Genomic DNA, 14019 nt, shown 5'->3' with positions numbered 1-14019 from the left:
GAAGCCTGTCAGTGAGCAGAATACCTAATCAAACTGCTGGCAGGGGCAAGGGCTGATGAGGTGGTTTCTGGTCTGGGACTGCCTTCAAGTAGGGAACTTTAAATGGTTGTTGATATTTCAGCGGGTTGCAGCTGCCTGATCAGCCCCTACTGCTTCTGCAGCAGCTGCAAGCCAGGTCCCTAGCAGGCTCAATGACTGCTCCCTGCTAGGCAGGCTATCACAGAACCAGCCAGCTGCTCTCCCCTCCCCCTTGGAGGTGGGAGAGGGAAAGCTAAGGGATCTCCTAAATAGTAATGATCAGGAGATGGACCACTCTAGATATACCCTGTTCACATTCCCCTGCTAAAGCATCCATTCCAAAATATGTAGAACCTTGCACTTCTGATATTGCAGAATTTCAGGGGGGAATGGTTTTTGCAAATACTGTAGGCCCAAGAGCAGCTCTGGCTTCTCTTCCTTTAGGTAATCCCAGTATGGAACTGTGGATATATAAGTCATGAGTCATTAGTGAGCCTGAAGCCTGGGGGAATATGTTGCTGTTCACTTATGCTAGGACCCAGCAGTATAACTAAAAGAGGTGGGCAGCAGCAGCTTTGGGTACTGACTTGAAAGGAGTAGGAAGAGGACAAAACAAAAATAACAGCTGCCACCGCCAGCCAGCTGCTCCCCTCTTCTACCTCTGCTAGAAACAGGAATTCATGTGGGAGAAACTGGAACAGGGGAAAGAGTTCTGAAAGTGAAATAAAGGAGAAATTGAATACATCCATATTTATTTTAATGTTTATCTTTATCACCAGACATTGAAGAAACAAAAAATAGTGGGGAGGTCCTGCAGGAATTACTGCAGCTTGTGTGTGTGGGTATCACGAAGCCTGTAGGATATTTTACAGTTCATGTGTGCGCTGGGGTTTGTGTATATAAAAAGACTGTTTCAATGGCTTTTCTTCACTGCAGACTCTGTGAGGTTTAACTACAGGTTTGTAAGAGGTCTCCAACTCAATATCTGAAAATTTTGTTAGATGTTCATTTATGCTTTATGTGCATACATCTGCCTGACCCAAGATGGGGCAAATCTCTTAGCTTATTCTGCATGTTGCTAATTTAATTTTACTAAAGTGAAAATGTATAGTTGGGGCTAATTACAGCAGACTTCCTCCAGTCTTTTCTTCCCACGGGCTCTCTTAAGCACCCATGTTGAGCACTTTTTCCCCTCTGTCTGAGGTCTGAACGACAAGCATGCATGTACTTCTGCTCAGAATTCTTGGTTCAACTTTGTAGTTTCTCTAGCTTCTTACAGCAGAATTATAGCTTCATAGATGCTAGGGTTGGAAGGGACCTCAGCAGATCATCAGGTCCAACACCCTGCCTAGGCAGGAAAGTGCTGGGGTCAGATGACCCCAGCCAGGTGCCTATCCAACCTTCTCTTGAAGACCCCCAAGGTAGGGGAGGGGAGAGCACCACCAGTAAGAAGTCCATGTATTGTTGTGAAGGTCCCCAGTCAGACGATCGTGTCAGCATCTTGGGCCAGTTTGGCCCAAAGTGACCAAATTATGTGACTTCAACTCCTTGAAGGGGAGGATTGAGTTGCAGGAAGGAACATCTCAGCACCTAGCCACCAACTGCAAGATCAAGTAGATCCAACAGCAATGTAAAGAGAAGATGAAAGTCCTTAAAGTGTGAGGTATTGGAAGACTAAGGATAAGAAATCCATTTGCTGCCCTGTCATGGCCTGTTTTATAACTAGGACTGTTCTGAACAGAAACCATATTATGGTATGTGCTGTTGCAAGAAAAGAAAAATCTATCCTTTCTGTAGATAGAAGGTCTCCACCCCAAGGCCAAAGTTAACTAGGCTATGGAGTAATTTAGATTTTGCCATGCTGCTTTAGACACAAAATGGAAGTTTGCAGCTGTATAGAAGGGTTTGATCTACTCTTCATCAATACTGTGTCTCCAAGGCCCTGGAAACTCTCTTCCCTCAACTGGGTATGGTCAGTAGGAAAAGAGTGTATGTCTTCACTGGTTTGCAGCCTAGATGCACCCTAATTCTCAGGAGGGTGAACTGAGCTCCATGCTGCTACAGCTGGACTGCTTCTGGGATCTGAGCTAATGTATTTAAAACTAGTTTGGGTATCTCTGTGCTGCACTGAAGGCTGTAGTACAGACATACCCCGAAATATTTGTATATGTATGCAAGGAGTCTTGGCAACAACCTGGAGGAATTTGAACAACTTGGCAGGACATGAAACTGGATATTTTAGTGATAACAGAAGCATTGTGGAATAATCATGACATGAACTGGTATGTGCTGTTCAAGAAGATAGCTATAAGTGCAACGGTGGTGGAATAGCATTTTATGTAAATGATATGATAGACTTTAAAGAAATCAGAAAGGATAGGTAATGTTACTTTGTGGAAAGATGTTGAAAAGTTCTACTGGGTGGTCCTGGAAGTCTGCTAGAGCCCACCAAAGCCCGGTTTTGGATATGGCTAGAGAATTCTGTAATATTGTTACAGGGAGAAATCCTACCAGGAATATTCTAATTACAGCAGACTTAAAATTGTCAGATATTGAGTTGGAGATCTGCTACAAATAATGACAAGAAGCCTATGTTCTTGGATGTGATATCTGACAGATTTCTTCATCAAATATTTATTCACCAAAACCACATACACTAAAATAAATAAACTACGCAGTCACTGACTTAATAAGAAATAACAGTACTTTAGATTTCCTTTTGGGAAGCGGTGACTCTAAAAAATATTCTTGGATCACAAATTGCTTTGTGTTAAATGAAAGGATAAACACAAGTCAATCTGTAAGAGGACAGCTCTGCAGACTACTTGGAGATAAATTTGGTGGGCACAAGCTGCACTGCAGTAACATTTTGCATGCTCTTATCTGTGGTCAATATAAAATAGCTTACCACAGTTTCATTGAGGTGTTGGCTACCTCTTGTTACTGTGATATACTGTTAAGTTCCTTATGCCTCACCTCACGTTAATTTGTTCATGTAGTAATAACATGAGGTTTTCAGTTTCAAAAGAAAAAACGTTGATAAGTTTGCTAATCAATGATACTGGACTGAGCTCAGGAAGCTGAATGCAAAGGATGTTTGGAATGTCTTTAAGTTAACGATGGTAAAACAATGGAAGGCCTTTATCCACCAGGCTGCAGAAGATATACTGAATCACCTAAAACTGAGCCGTAGGGATTATGTTGTTAGGAAGAAAAATGTAAGAATAATCCCATGGTGGAACAGGCCAGACCTCTAGAATGTCCTGGCCAATGAACCTAATGAAGTGCCTGTGAATGCATCTTTGTGATTCACAGGGACCTGCAAAAGTAAGGGAGTAATAGCCATTCCTTAATGAATTGTTGCTTGAAACAGCGTGCATAGGACGGATATGTATGTGTCATCAATCACGCTTGCACAAGTTGGAAATCTTATCTGATCAAACCCTGCCATTATTTCGAGACTATTTCCAAGTTCATAACCTCAGGAAAGAGCACAGCTTCAATTGCCTTGCAAACCTCAGTAATCACTTTGCCAATCCTGATTAGTGGCAGCCTGAAGTGGTGTAGGATATCAGCTTGCACAAGCTGATAGGAACTTGCTGTCCGTCTGCAGGTTCATCCAAGGTCCCTGCCACTCAAGAGCTGGGACAGGCTTCTTACACAGCTCCAGGAATGTGTCTTCCTTCATACAAGAGTCCACTATTACTCTTGGTTATCCCTGGTTTTCATCACAATGTAGTCCCACTGCCATGTGCTTGTGCTCTTATTCCAAAGTCTGCTTAATGGGTGTCTATTATTAAAAAAATATGTATCAGTTCAGTCCATTTTCCACGGCCACCTAGTCCTGTTCTGTTTTTGAGCTGCTACTTCTGTCATCTTCAGGCCAAAAACAGCCTTCAAAACACCTGTCAACAACAGCTTCTGCAGAAAAGGAAAAAAAAATAAGACTTCCTTAACAGGCAGCACCTGCTGGTCCTTGTAATTATACCAAGCAAGATCACCTTAACAAGTGAACCAGTGGCACAGAAGAACACACCATCACACCAACTTGGGGTCTGCCAAAAAAAAAAAAATTTCTAGACCAAAGGGTATTTCTTCTCATGGCTCCCAGACTAGTCTGCAAATGGGAGCCTAGAATGATGCAGTGTGTCATGGTACTACAAATCATGCAATTAATTCCCAGTCAAGGTATTACTCATCACCTCCACCTAAAGATTCAGTTGGGATGCATGTGACAGCAGTGTGCTGATATCATAAGGTTGTCAGGTTTTGTCTAACCCACCACTGTTTAACTTATGGTTACCATGCAGTGAAAACACAGCATCAACTGAACAGCATCTTCTAGAATAGAGGTGTTCAACCTCTGGCCCATGGTTTTCCTTGTGGGAAAACTGGAAGATTGTGGGCTCAGTGGTTCAGTGGGTGGGAAATTGGCTACAGGGTAGGACCCAGAGAGTTATTATGAATGAATCTGTGTCGTCCTGGCACAAAGTGGCTAGTGGTGTCCCTCAGGGGTCCAGGCTTGGACCGGTGCTTTTCAACATCTTTATCAATGATATGGGTAGGGGAGTGAAAAGCTCGCTGACCAAATTTGTGGACAACACCAAGTTATGGGGCAGTATGGTCACGCCAAGTTGCAGATACAGGTGGACCTGAACAGGCTCAAGAGTTAGGCAGGCCAGAACCAGATGAAGTTTAACATTTCCAAATGTGAGGTGATCCATCTGGGGGCAAACAACCCTCAACATACATACAGGCTCGGTGGTGACAGCTTGACGTGCACCATGGCTGAAAGTTACCTAGGGGTCATGATCGACCATTGCATGAACATGAGCTGTCAGAGCGAGGCAGTGGTCAGCAGGGCAAATAACACGCTGGCATGCATCAACCAATGCATCTCATGTAAAACTAAGGAAGTGATATTCCCTCTGTACTCAGCACTGGTGAGACCACAGTTGGAGTACTGAGTCCAGTTCTGGGCACCGCACTTCAGTAAGGACATGGAAAAACTTGAAACTTGGAAAAACAGGGTCCAGAAAAGAGCCACCTGTATGATCAGGGACTTGCAAGACAAGCCGTACAAGGAAAAGCTGAGGGACCTGGGCCTCTTTAGCCTAAAGAAGAGAAGGCTGAGAGGGGACTTGATAGTGGTTTACTGCTACATCAGAGGAGTGTATCAGGAGTTCAGTAAACTACTGTTCACTAGGGGACCCCTGGGGGAAGACCAGGACAAATGGCTACAAACTCCTGGAAGGCCACTTCAGGCTTAATACTAGGAAAGACTCCTTCACAGTCAGGGTGTCCAGAGTGGAATAAACTCCCTCCAGGGGTGGTGCAGTCAAGAGGAGACTGGATAGTCACCTCTCGCTGGGGTCACTTGACCCCAGTTGTCTTCCTGCCTAGAGCTGGGGGAGGAGGGGGGATGACTGGACCCAATGATTTGCAAGGCCCCTAACAGTCTATGAATCTGTGGGGCAGAGCCTTGGAATCTGGCCCCCAGAGCGCCTCACAAATTTGGGAAATTTGGCAGCAGGGGAAATTAATATTGCCACCCTTCCCTGCTGCCATTATCCCAGGTCCAGCATGGCAGGTGGGGGTCAGGCCACAACCCTCCCCCTACAGGGGCCAAATCAGGGCTGTGCCAAGCTTCCTTTACCTGCGTAGCTGGATCAGGGCCAGGCTACCCCACCTTCTCCTTGCAGAGCCAGGCCATCCCCCCTCCCCCTGTTTGGCTGGTTCAGAGCTGAGGCATGCTCCCTTCTGCCCCTCCAGGTCTGGGTCAAGCCCCTTGCCTCCACCTGGTCAGGCTGCAGCTGGGCCCCATGTTTTCCTCCTGTTGGGCTGGATAGGGGCTGAGCCATGCCCCTTCCTTCCCACTAGGCCAGGTTGGGGCTAGGCCAAGTCAGCTTTCCCCCATGGCTGGATTGATGCTGGGCTTCCTGCCTCCCCCGCAATGAGGCTGGATAGGGCCCTGCCAGGCATGCTCTGGGCACTGGATTAGGTCTACCAGCTGAATCCAGCCCATGGAGTGACCAGGCGCTATGCATCTGGCCATGCACACAAAAAAGGTTGCACACCACTGTTCTAGAAGATGATGCAACTCTTTTCTCTGCCTTTCATATTTCTGTGTGTTCAGACGTTCACAAAGAGAGTAGCTCTAACGAGCTAGGGGCATATGATAAGTGACTTATTGGGTGAAGTGTAGGTTATGCTCAGTTAATCATTATGGTGCTGTCAGGAGTTAGGGTGGTCAGCAGATCATCAAGCCTCCAGTTGGCCCCGTCTGGGTGGGACTGGCTGGTGGCAGCCTGAGTGCCCACCAGCTGCAATGTGGCTGCTGCCTATAAGCAGCTGCCCTTGCAGTGCTCTGTGGGTTCTCAACAAGATATCTCTTTCCATCTAGTTTCAGTGTTCTTGTTTCCTTGTTCCTTGCTTTTTAGTCTGGCTCCTGAGTTCTTGGCCCTGTTTTCTGGTGTGGTTCTCTGTCTCTGAGGCTGGTTTTTAATGCCTTGTTCCCTGGTCCCTTTCTAAAAACCCTTCACGTATCTCCTGCCTGAACCATTTGCCTGGTTCTTGGACTTTCCAGGCTTGTGCCCTTACTCCTCATCCCTGATTCCCTATGTCTGGGTCAACCCACGACAGATACAAATTGAGTTTTTGTGCCTAGCACTGTGGTTTTAGTTAAAGTAAAATGACTGTATTGCTCTCAACAAGGGAATTGCTTTATTTCAAATGACTAGTCTAGTGCAAGCAGAAACAACATCATCCATGAATCTGCCCCTTAAATATGAAATATTAAGTGTTTAAAAATGTGCTAAGTGTGCCTTCTATTTTCTGCAGGAAGGAACGTGAGGCATCATGATAGAGAATTGATTATATTGAAACAGGTCTGTAGTCCACTGGTTCTCAACCTTTCTAGACTCAAGGCACTATTTGTTAGACTCAAGGCACCCCTCTGAAAATGCCAGCTCTTAGCTTTCACTCATTTGACTACAGAAAAATAAAGTGATTCTTCTGTTACAAAGAATTCAGAAAAGCCACAACAGGTCAGATTATTTTTGACTGTGGATTCCTATATGAAACCTTTGGTTAATGTGAAGGTGTTTGCACACCCAATAGTGCTAATATTGCATGGCACCCTGGTGGAGAAGGGCTGATGTAGAATGGATAACAACTTTTTATGATAGGAGCTTTCAGGTAAGCATGTTTCTGGGCATGATAGCTGACACATTTCTTCACCACATAGCCCTTAATACAACAAGACATAATGCTACTTTAGATTTGCTTTTGAGAAGTAGTGAGAATATTATTGAAAAATTGGTTGTACAAAATATTCTTGGATCAAGTAATCACTAATTTATTTGCTTTAAATTACATAGAAGGATAAACACAAGTAGATCTGTAAGGGTATGGCTATACTAGCAAGTTACTAGGAGATAAGGTCAGGAAATTTAATTTCTCCAAATGGAGGAAAGACTATTGGCAAAATATTTCAGAAACTCCAAAAAGGGTTCATTGAACTTGCTTTAGAAAATGGGTAAAAGTTCACGCAGAATTTAAAGAAGGGTTCTACACAGGAATATATAGGTTTTATTTGAACTAATTGGTCCATTCCTAATAAGGATCACCTCTAACTGTGTAAGACAGGAACCCAAATTATGATATAATTTATTTACCGATGCCTTATACTTACCTTCATTTCTTGGTTTATTGCAACAGGAGCTGATAGCATCTTTGCATCTTCAGCCTGCTGTCTCATGCTAACCCGCACCACAGGTAACATTCTGTACTAAATTAATTGAGTTATTGTGCAGCTGTTATAAATCAAAGTCTCAAATTGTTCCAATGTTCTTTCATCATCCTTGCATCTCCATGGGAAATGACCATTTCCATTTGCAGGCAGCAAACTTATTTTCATTAATCAGTGCAGGGAAATTTGTGTTGATGTTCTAGACACTCCTCTAAATATTATTCACTTATATCCTAGGATCTCCCCCAGCTAATGTGGAAAAGTAGGAAAACTCAATTGTTTTACTTCAAGTAGAAAGTTTTAAAATCTCTTTTGGGCCTTTGCAGGGCACATTGAACTAAGTCCATATTTCCATTTTGAGCTTTTAAAGAATATTTGCCTTTGAAAGGTCTCCTGCTACAGCTTTGTCAACCCACTTATGTTTCATCAAAAGCTGCATCTTATCCTTCATTTTCCTTTGATTTTTAAAATATCCCTTTTCCATGCACTGGATGCTTATTCAGTAGCTTATACAGTTAAGTCTTGCCCCCTTGCATATGAATCCTTTCAAGATGTTCTGTTACTGGATGAAAATAAACCAACATTTTCTAGGGAAAACAACAGACCTAACCACTGTGGTAATCATGATGCAAATAGGTCTTCAGAAAGAAACTGGATGATATCTGGTACTGACTTTGCAGCTAATATTGGGACAGGCTTGCCATGCATGAAGGTGACATAAAAGAAAATTTACAAATGACTGATAGGTACAGCTTAGTTTCCATTTGTTGGAAAGAGTTTTACAAATCATAGTGCTTCTGCCTAAAGAGAATTAAACAGTGCCATTAGGAAGGTTTCTTTAATTTTGACTGTGGATTCTGGGCCAAGTAATTGTCTCCAGGAAATCCATAAGGGACTACTGCCTCTTCCTGCTTACCAACACCACCTAGGAGTCTTGCCTAGAGATCACCTAGAGAGGGGCAAAGTGATCTGCAAGATAGGCCAGATTAGTTTTTCGTTCAGCATTTTTCCCCTGGTATTTAATTGTGACTCTTTGTCAAAACCGGAAAACCAACACAGTTGGGAGCTGATTCTTCTTCTTTGGTGAGGAAGGAAATGAGGACATAACATTTGCAAACAAACTATCAACACTGTTGCACCAAGAGATAAAGCAATCAGGAGATTGCAAGTATGACAATGCAGATGGAATCAATGGTAAGTGTTTTAAAGACATCACTACCCTGCCTATATTCCAGCAAAGCAGAGAGCTAAGGGTTGCACAGTATCCTTAACAGTTCTTTTTTTACTATGAGAAAAATTCTGGGAGCTTCTAGAAAGGCTTAAGCAAGAGTCTAAATCCTGAAATAACATTTCCAAAGATCAGATATGATCAAATCTACGGGCTGGTTTGAATCCATCCCTAATGCTGACTACATGAGGCACAATAGCAGATGAATGTGTTATTCTTCCAGCAAAGTAGCTATTGAACAAACCCAATAGGAGTCCGCTGGAACTATTCTTTCTTGGCCATGTCCTGTTTTAGAATATAAAAGTCTTGATCCAGACGGGGCTTAGAGGACATTCTGGAGGAACAGATGATATTAATAAGTAACTACTGGTGATGCTAATGGCAAACACACCATCTACTTACCTAGTCCAAGCAAGTCTTCAGTATACTAATGTCTAGTACTAGGTATAGAACACTAAACTTCATTATGTCTTGCCTGTGAGATTTGCAGATATACAGTATTTTTTATATGTTTTGAAGATGAACTCTGTGCTCTAAAGAGATATATTTGAGGCATAAGTTTATAGAAAAGCTGTAGGTAAACAGCTGTCATCTTCTGTTTGCAGGGTAACAATGTGAAATGCCCTCACAAGAGTTTCTAATACTGCTGATGACCAGAATATAATTTCACTTGACACAGCACTGAACATAATAATATATCCCCCTTTGTTTCACCACTGCTGTGTAAGTACAGCAGATAATTTCTGAGTTAGAGCTACCATTTTTTCTAATATGAAAATAAGAGGGGGAAAAACCCACATGCTGTATAACAGATTGTGATCTATCTAACCTTGACTACATCAATGACGTTTGGAGAGGAGCATTTTGGGAAAAAAATTAAGAGCCGCTATGACAGAAATGATTAGAGTGCAGATCTGTGTATTCTGATACCCAGGACAAGTTGCTCATGTCAGAAAGTGTTATTGTCAGAGGTAAGCAAATATATTGAAGTAAAGAAAAGGAGGAGCAGAGCTTAAATCTCCGAACAATCTTGTCCGCAGGATAATCTGTACATTGGTATTAGAACAGATTATGGAAATGGGAATACAGGAATGTCTGTTAATTATTTAGATTGAGGTGGACAATCTGTAGCACAGGTGCCACACCTGGCATGGGCAGCTGTGTGGGGCATGCAGCAGACTGGGGAGGGGACAGGCACCCCAGTGGCAGATAGGGCAGTAATCAGAAAGCAGAGCGGCAAATCAGGCAGGGAGCATAGTGAAGGAAGCAGAAAGTAGAGCAGCAGATCAGTCAGGGAATGTGGATCAGAGAGGTACTTAGGAAGGGTGTGGGGCTAATTTGTGGTGTTCCTGCCAAAAGGGCTGGACCTCACTGATTTAAATAATTGTTGATGCTTCCTTTGCTTTATGTTAGGCAACATGTGATTCAGTAAATGACTAAGGAGGCTGATCCATGATCTGCATGTTTGGCTACAGATATAGCAAATAGTTTCAGGGGGAAGGACTAGATACCGGTGATGTTGGGCCACAGCTCTTTCCCTTTGTCTCTCTTGTCTATCTGCCTCTACAGTTCAGTGAGTTTGTTTGAAAGGATCAATGCCTTGTCGTTCATCCTGGTGCCATTAGCGGCAATTCAAGCTTAAGTCTCCACAGTATTAATATTAATATTGTATTTTTCCAGATTAGCTTTCAAGGTGTCCTTGAATCTCTTTTTTGCCTGTCTCTAAAGCAGTAACCAGTGATGAGTAGGGACTATAGGACCTGTTTTGGGGAGCCAGTTGTCAGGCATCCTTGTGACATGTCCTGTCCAATGGAACTGGTGCCATATAAACATGCTACAATGCTGGTAGAGTCTGCTTGAGCCAGAATGCTGGCATTCCTTCTTCTGTCCTTCCAATTGATGTCAAGGATTTTCTGATGACATCTCTAATGGTAATATTCCAAAGCTTTCTGTTGTTTCTGGTACGCTTTCTAAGTTTAACACTCATACAAAAGGATCATCAAAAACATGACTTCAGAGCTGTCAAAAAGCAACAGTGGCAGATTTTATCTAGTGTTGAATATTGTCATCCATGTTTATTGTTTGGGAACGGTGGCTACCCAGGTAGGTGAAATGCTCAGCATTCTCCAAAGATTGCTCTCTAACTGTAATATGTGAAGGAGCAGCTGGCTGGTTTGGGGTGGGTTAGCAGAGTATCTTGGTTTTGGTGAAGTGGACAGTGAATCCAAGCATTCCATATGCTTCACAGAAGCAATCAAGAGTGACCTGGAGTTCTTCAATTCAATGGCAAAACATGACACAGTTATCACTGTATTGAAGATCAGTAACAGGGTTGTTGGTTATCTTGGATTAGAAGCATGACTGGTTAATGTTAAAGAGATTCTTGACTATATGATACTGAATGCTGACTCCAAATTGAAGTCTGTCCTCAATAAGATGTGAAATAGCTGCAATGGAAGAGAATGTTGGTGCAATCACGCATACCTGCTTGACTTTTGTTCTAATAGTGAAGAGGTCCATTTCTCAGCCGTTGCATATGTTGCATAGTGAAGGAAGCAGAAAGTAGAGCAGCAGATCAGTCAGGGAATGTGGATCAGAGAGGTACTTAGGAAGGGTGTGGGGCTAATTTGTGGTGTTCCTGCCAAAAGGGCTGGACAGCATATGTTGCTGTCATGTTATCATGAAAATATCCAATAATGGTAACACATTTTGGCCAGCATTCAAGTCTGATTCAGTCAACAGAGGCCCTATGCAAGATCCTGATGAAAGGCCTTAGTCAAGTCAGTGAAGGCCATGTAAAGTTCTTGGTGTTGCTCATGGCACTTGTAGTGTCTAGCAATAAGAATCATACCAATTTTACCTCTGAGTAGCCTGAAGCCACACACAGACTCAGGGAGAATCTCCTCAGTGAGGAGATTGAATTTATTGAGCGCGGTTGTCCCAACTACGGACAGGAGTACAATACCATGATAATTGTAATCTATTATCTTATTAAGATAAGATATTATCTTTCTTGACTGTAGTAACTATTCTGGCATCTCTGTAGTCACTGGGAAGCTGTTCAGGTTTCCAGATTTTCATAGTAATGCTATATAGTTGGTGACAGTTTTTTTCCACTTTGCTTGTAAATTTCAGTGGATATTCCATCAGAACCACATGCTTTGTTGTTCTTCATCTGGTTAGCGGCTTTCAAGACCTTTTGATTAGTTCCCCTTTAATTAGTTGGGGGATCGTCTGCAAGGTAGTCTTTAATGGGGTGTGGTGGAATGGTTTCAGTGGTATCCTCTTCAACATTTGCATCTCAGTTCCGGTGCTCCGGAAAGTGCTCCTTCCACCATGCATTGATGGTGAAGCTGTCTTTAACGGGTGTTGTTCCATCCTGGGACCTCAAGAGGACAGCTCCTTGTATGTTTGGCCCTGTGAAAGCAAAAGAGATTCAAAAGTTTGACAATAGCCACAACATGTGTAGCTTCTTCAGCGCAACCAAAGCTAGAAGCTTGGATAGCATATAAGGCAGTGTAGGAGGAGAAGCGAGGGTGCAAGATTTAGTTGAGAGTTTTAAAAGTGAGAAGGAAAACCTTCATCTTCCTGATGAAGCAAGTCAGTAAAGGGACAGAGAATCAGACTGACAAGGAAGGAAGGCTGCCTTGGTGAGAGTTGTCTTTGGGGAAGAGAGCAGGAAGGGAGACAGGAGTGTAGCTCCTGAACACTTACACTTTCAGCAAGTCAAGAGAGAGGTTCTTCCTGGCTTCTAATTTGCTACTTGGCCAGCACTCTAATTACTTGTATTCAGTGTCTATCTCCACAATGGGGGCTTAAAGCTACATTGAATGCTGCATAACTCCTAGCTTTAGCACAATAAGCATACATTTCTAGAGGGTGTTCACTGTCCTTAACTCCTGTGGTTCATTGCCTTATTTCACTCAGATATATTAACTAACCTGGTATGACTTTCCTTCACAGATGACTGGACTCTGCTGTACATTATCAAAATTGGCTGTGCAGAAACCACTCTCTAGTCCTTTTGCCTAGAAGCTTGGTAATGATTCCACAGTGTATGCAAGCAATTTTAACTTTTATAATAGGTCTTGCAGGATTTTAATTACAGAAGAGCAGTCAAAAATCTTTTCTCTTCTAGCTTTATTCACAGTTGTTGTTTACTCTGTGCCTTCCACAAGGAGATTCTGGCCAATATATAAATAGAATAAAGTCACTTTTATTCTAGAGTAGACTGTCTACCTAATGAGGAGAAAGGAGATTTCCGTATGGCTACAGCAGACCTATGTATTCAACTATACTTGTACTAATCAATTGCTGAATATAGACAAGCTCTAGGCCCAAAGTCCATTCTTTCATCTCTAATACTGTTGACTTCTTGATAGGAAATGTCAAAGATTTCAGGGTTGTTTCTATGTCTCTACTTATAGATTCAAGCTTTGAGGTAAGAGGTAGGCTTTAACCTGGACTCTTGACTTTCCTTTTATCTGATCTTTTTCTGGTCTTAGCCAATTTGCTTGCTTATGTCAGGTCTTAGCTATTCCTTGCTTCCATCATTTGCAGAACCTTGATGACTTTTGCCATATCCTGGAGCTTAAGCTGTTTGTCATCTTCATGCTTTTGTTTTTACAAATATTTTTTTTCCAGGGGACTTAAAAAAAAAAAGTTGATAATTTACATTAAAAGAAATCTGAACAGCCTGTGTACAAACCAAAATCTTTCCAACCGTGTATCTGTTGTATAGAACCTGCCTGCCTGGAAAGTAATGGGAAAAGTGGCCCTAGAAGAGCCTATTTCCCTAACTCTGGTGTAATCTAGTTTAATGAATGCAGAAGAAAGAAAATGACTTTTTAATCTTCATTTGTGAATAGATTGAAGATTACCAGCTTTGCTTGCTGGCCCAAGGTGCCATGGCTTGCATTGTTTCTCAAGAAGATGGTCTCAACCAATCTGAGATTAAATGCAGAAGAACTCTCAGCATGTTGGGACAGATTGTAGTGTGTATTTGAACAGGTAGGAACCTTTA

Source organism: Crocodylus porosus, unplaced genomic scaffold, assembly GCF_001723895.1.
Source record: "Crocodylus porosus isolate Cpor-Errol unplaced genomic scaffold, CroPor_comp1, whole genome shotgun sequence".
NCBI lineage: Eukaryota > Metazoa > Chordata > Crocodylia > Crocodylidae > Crocodylus > Crocodylus porosus.
Note: the sequence above shows the minus strand (reverse complement) of the source record.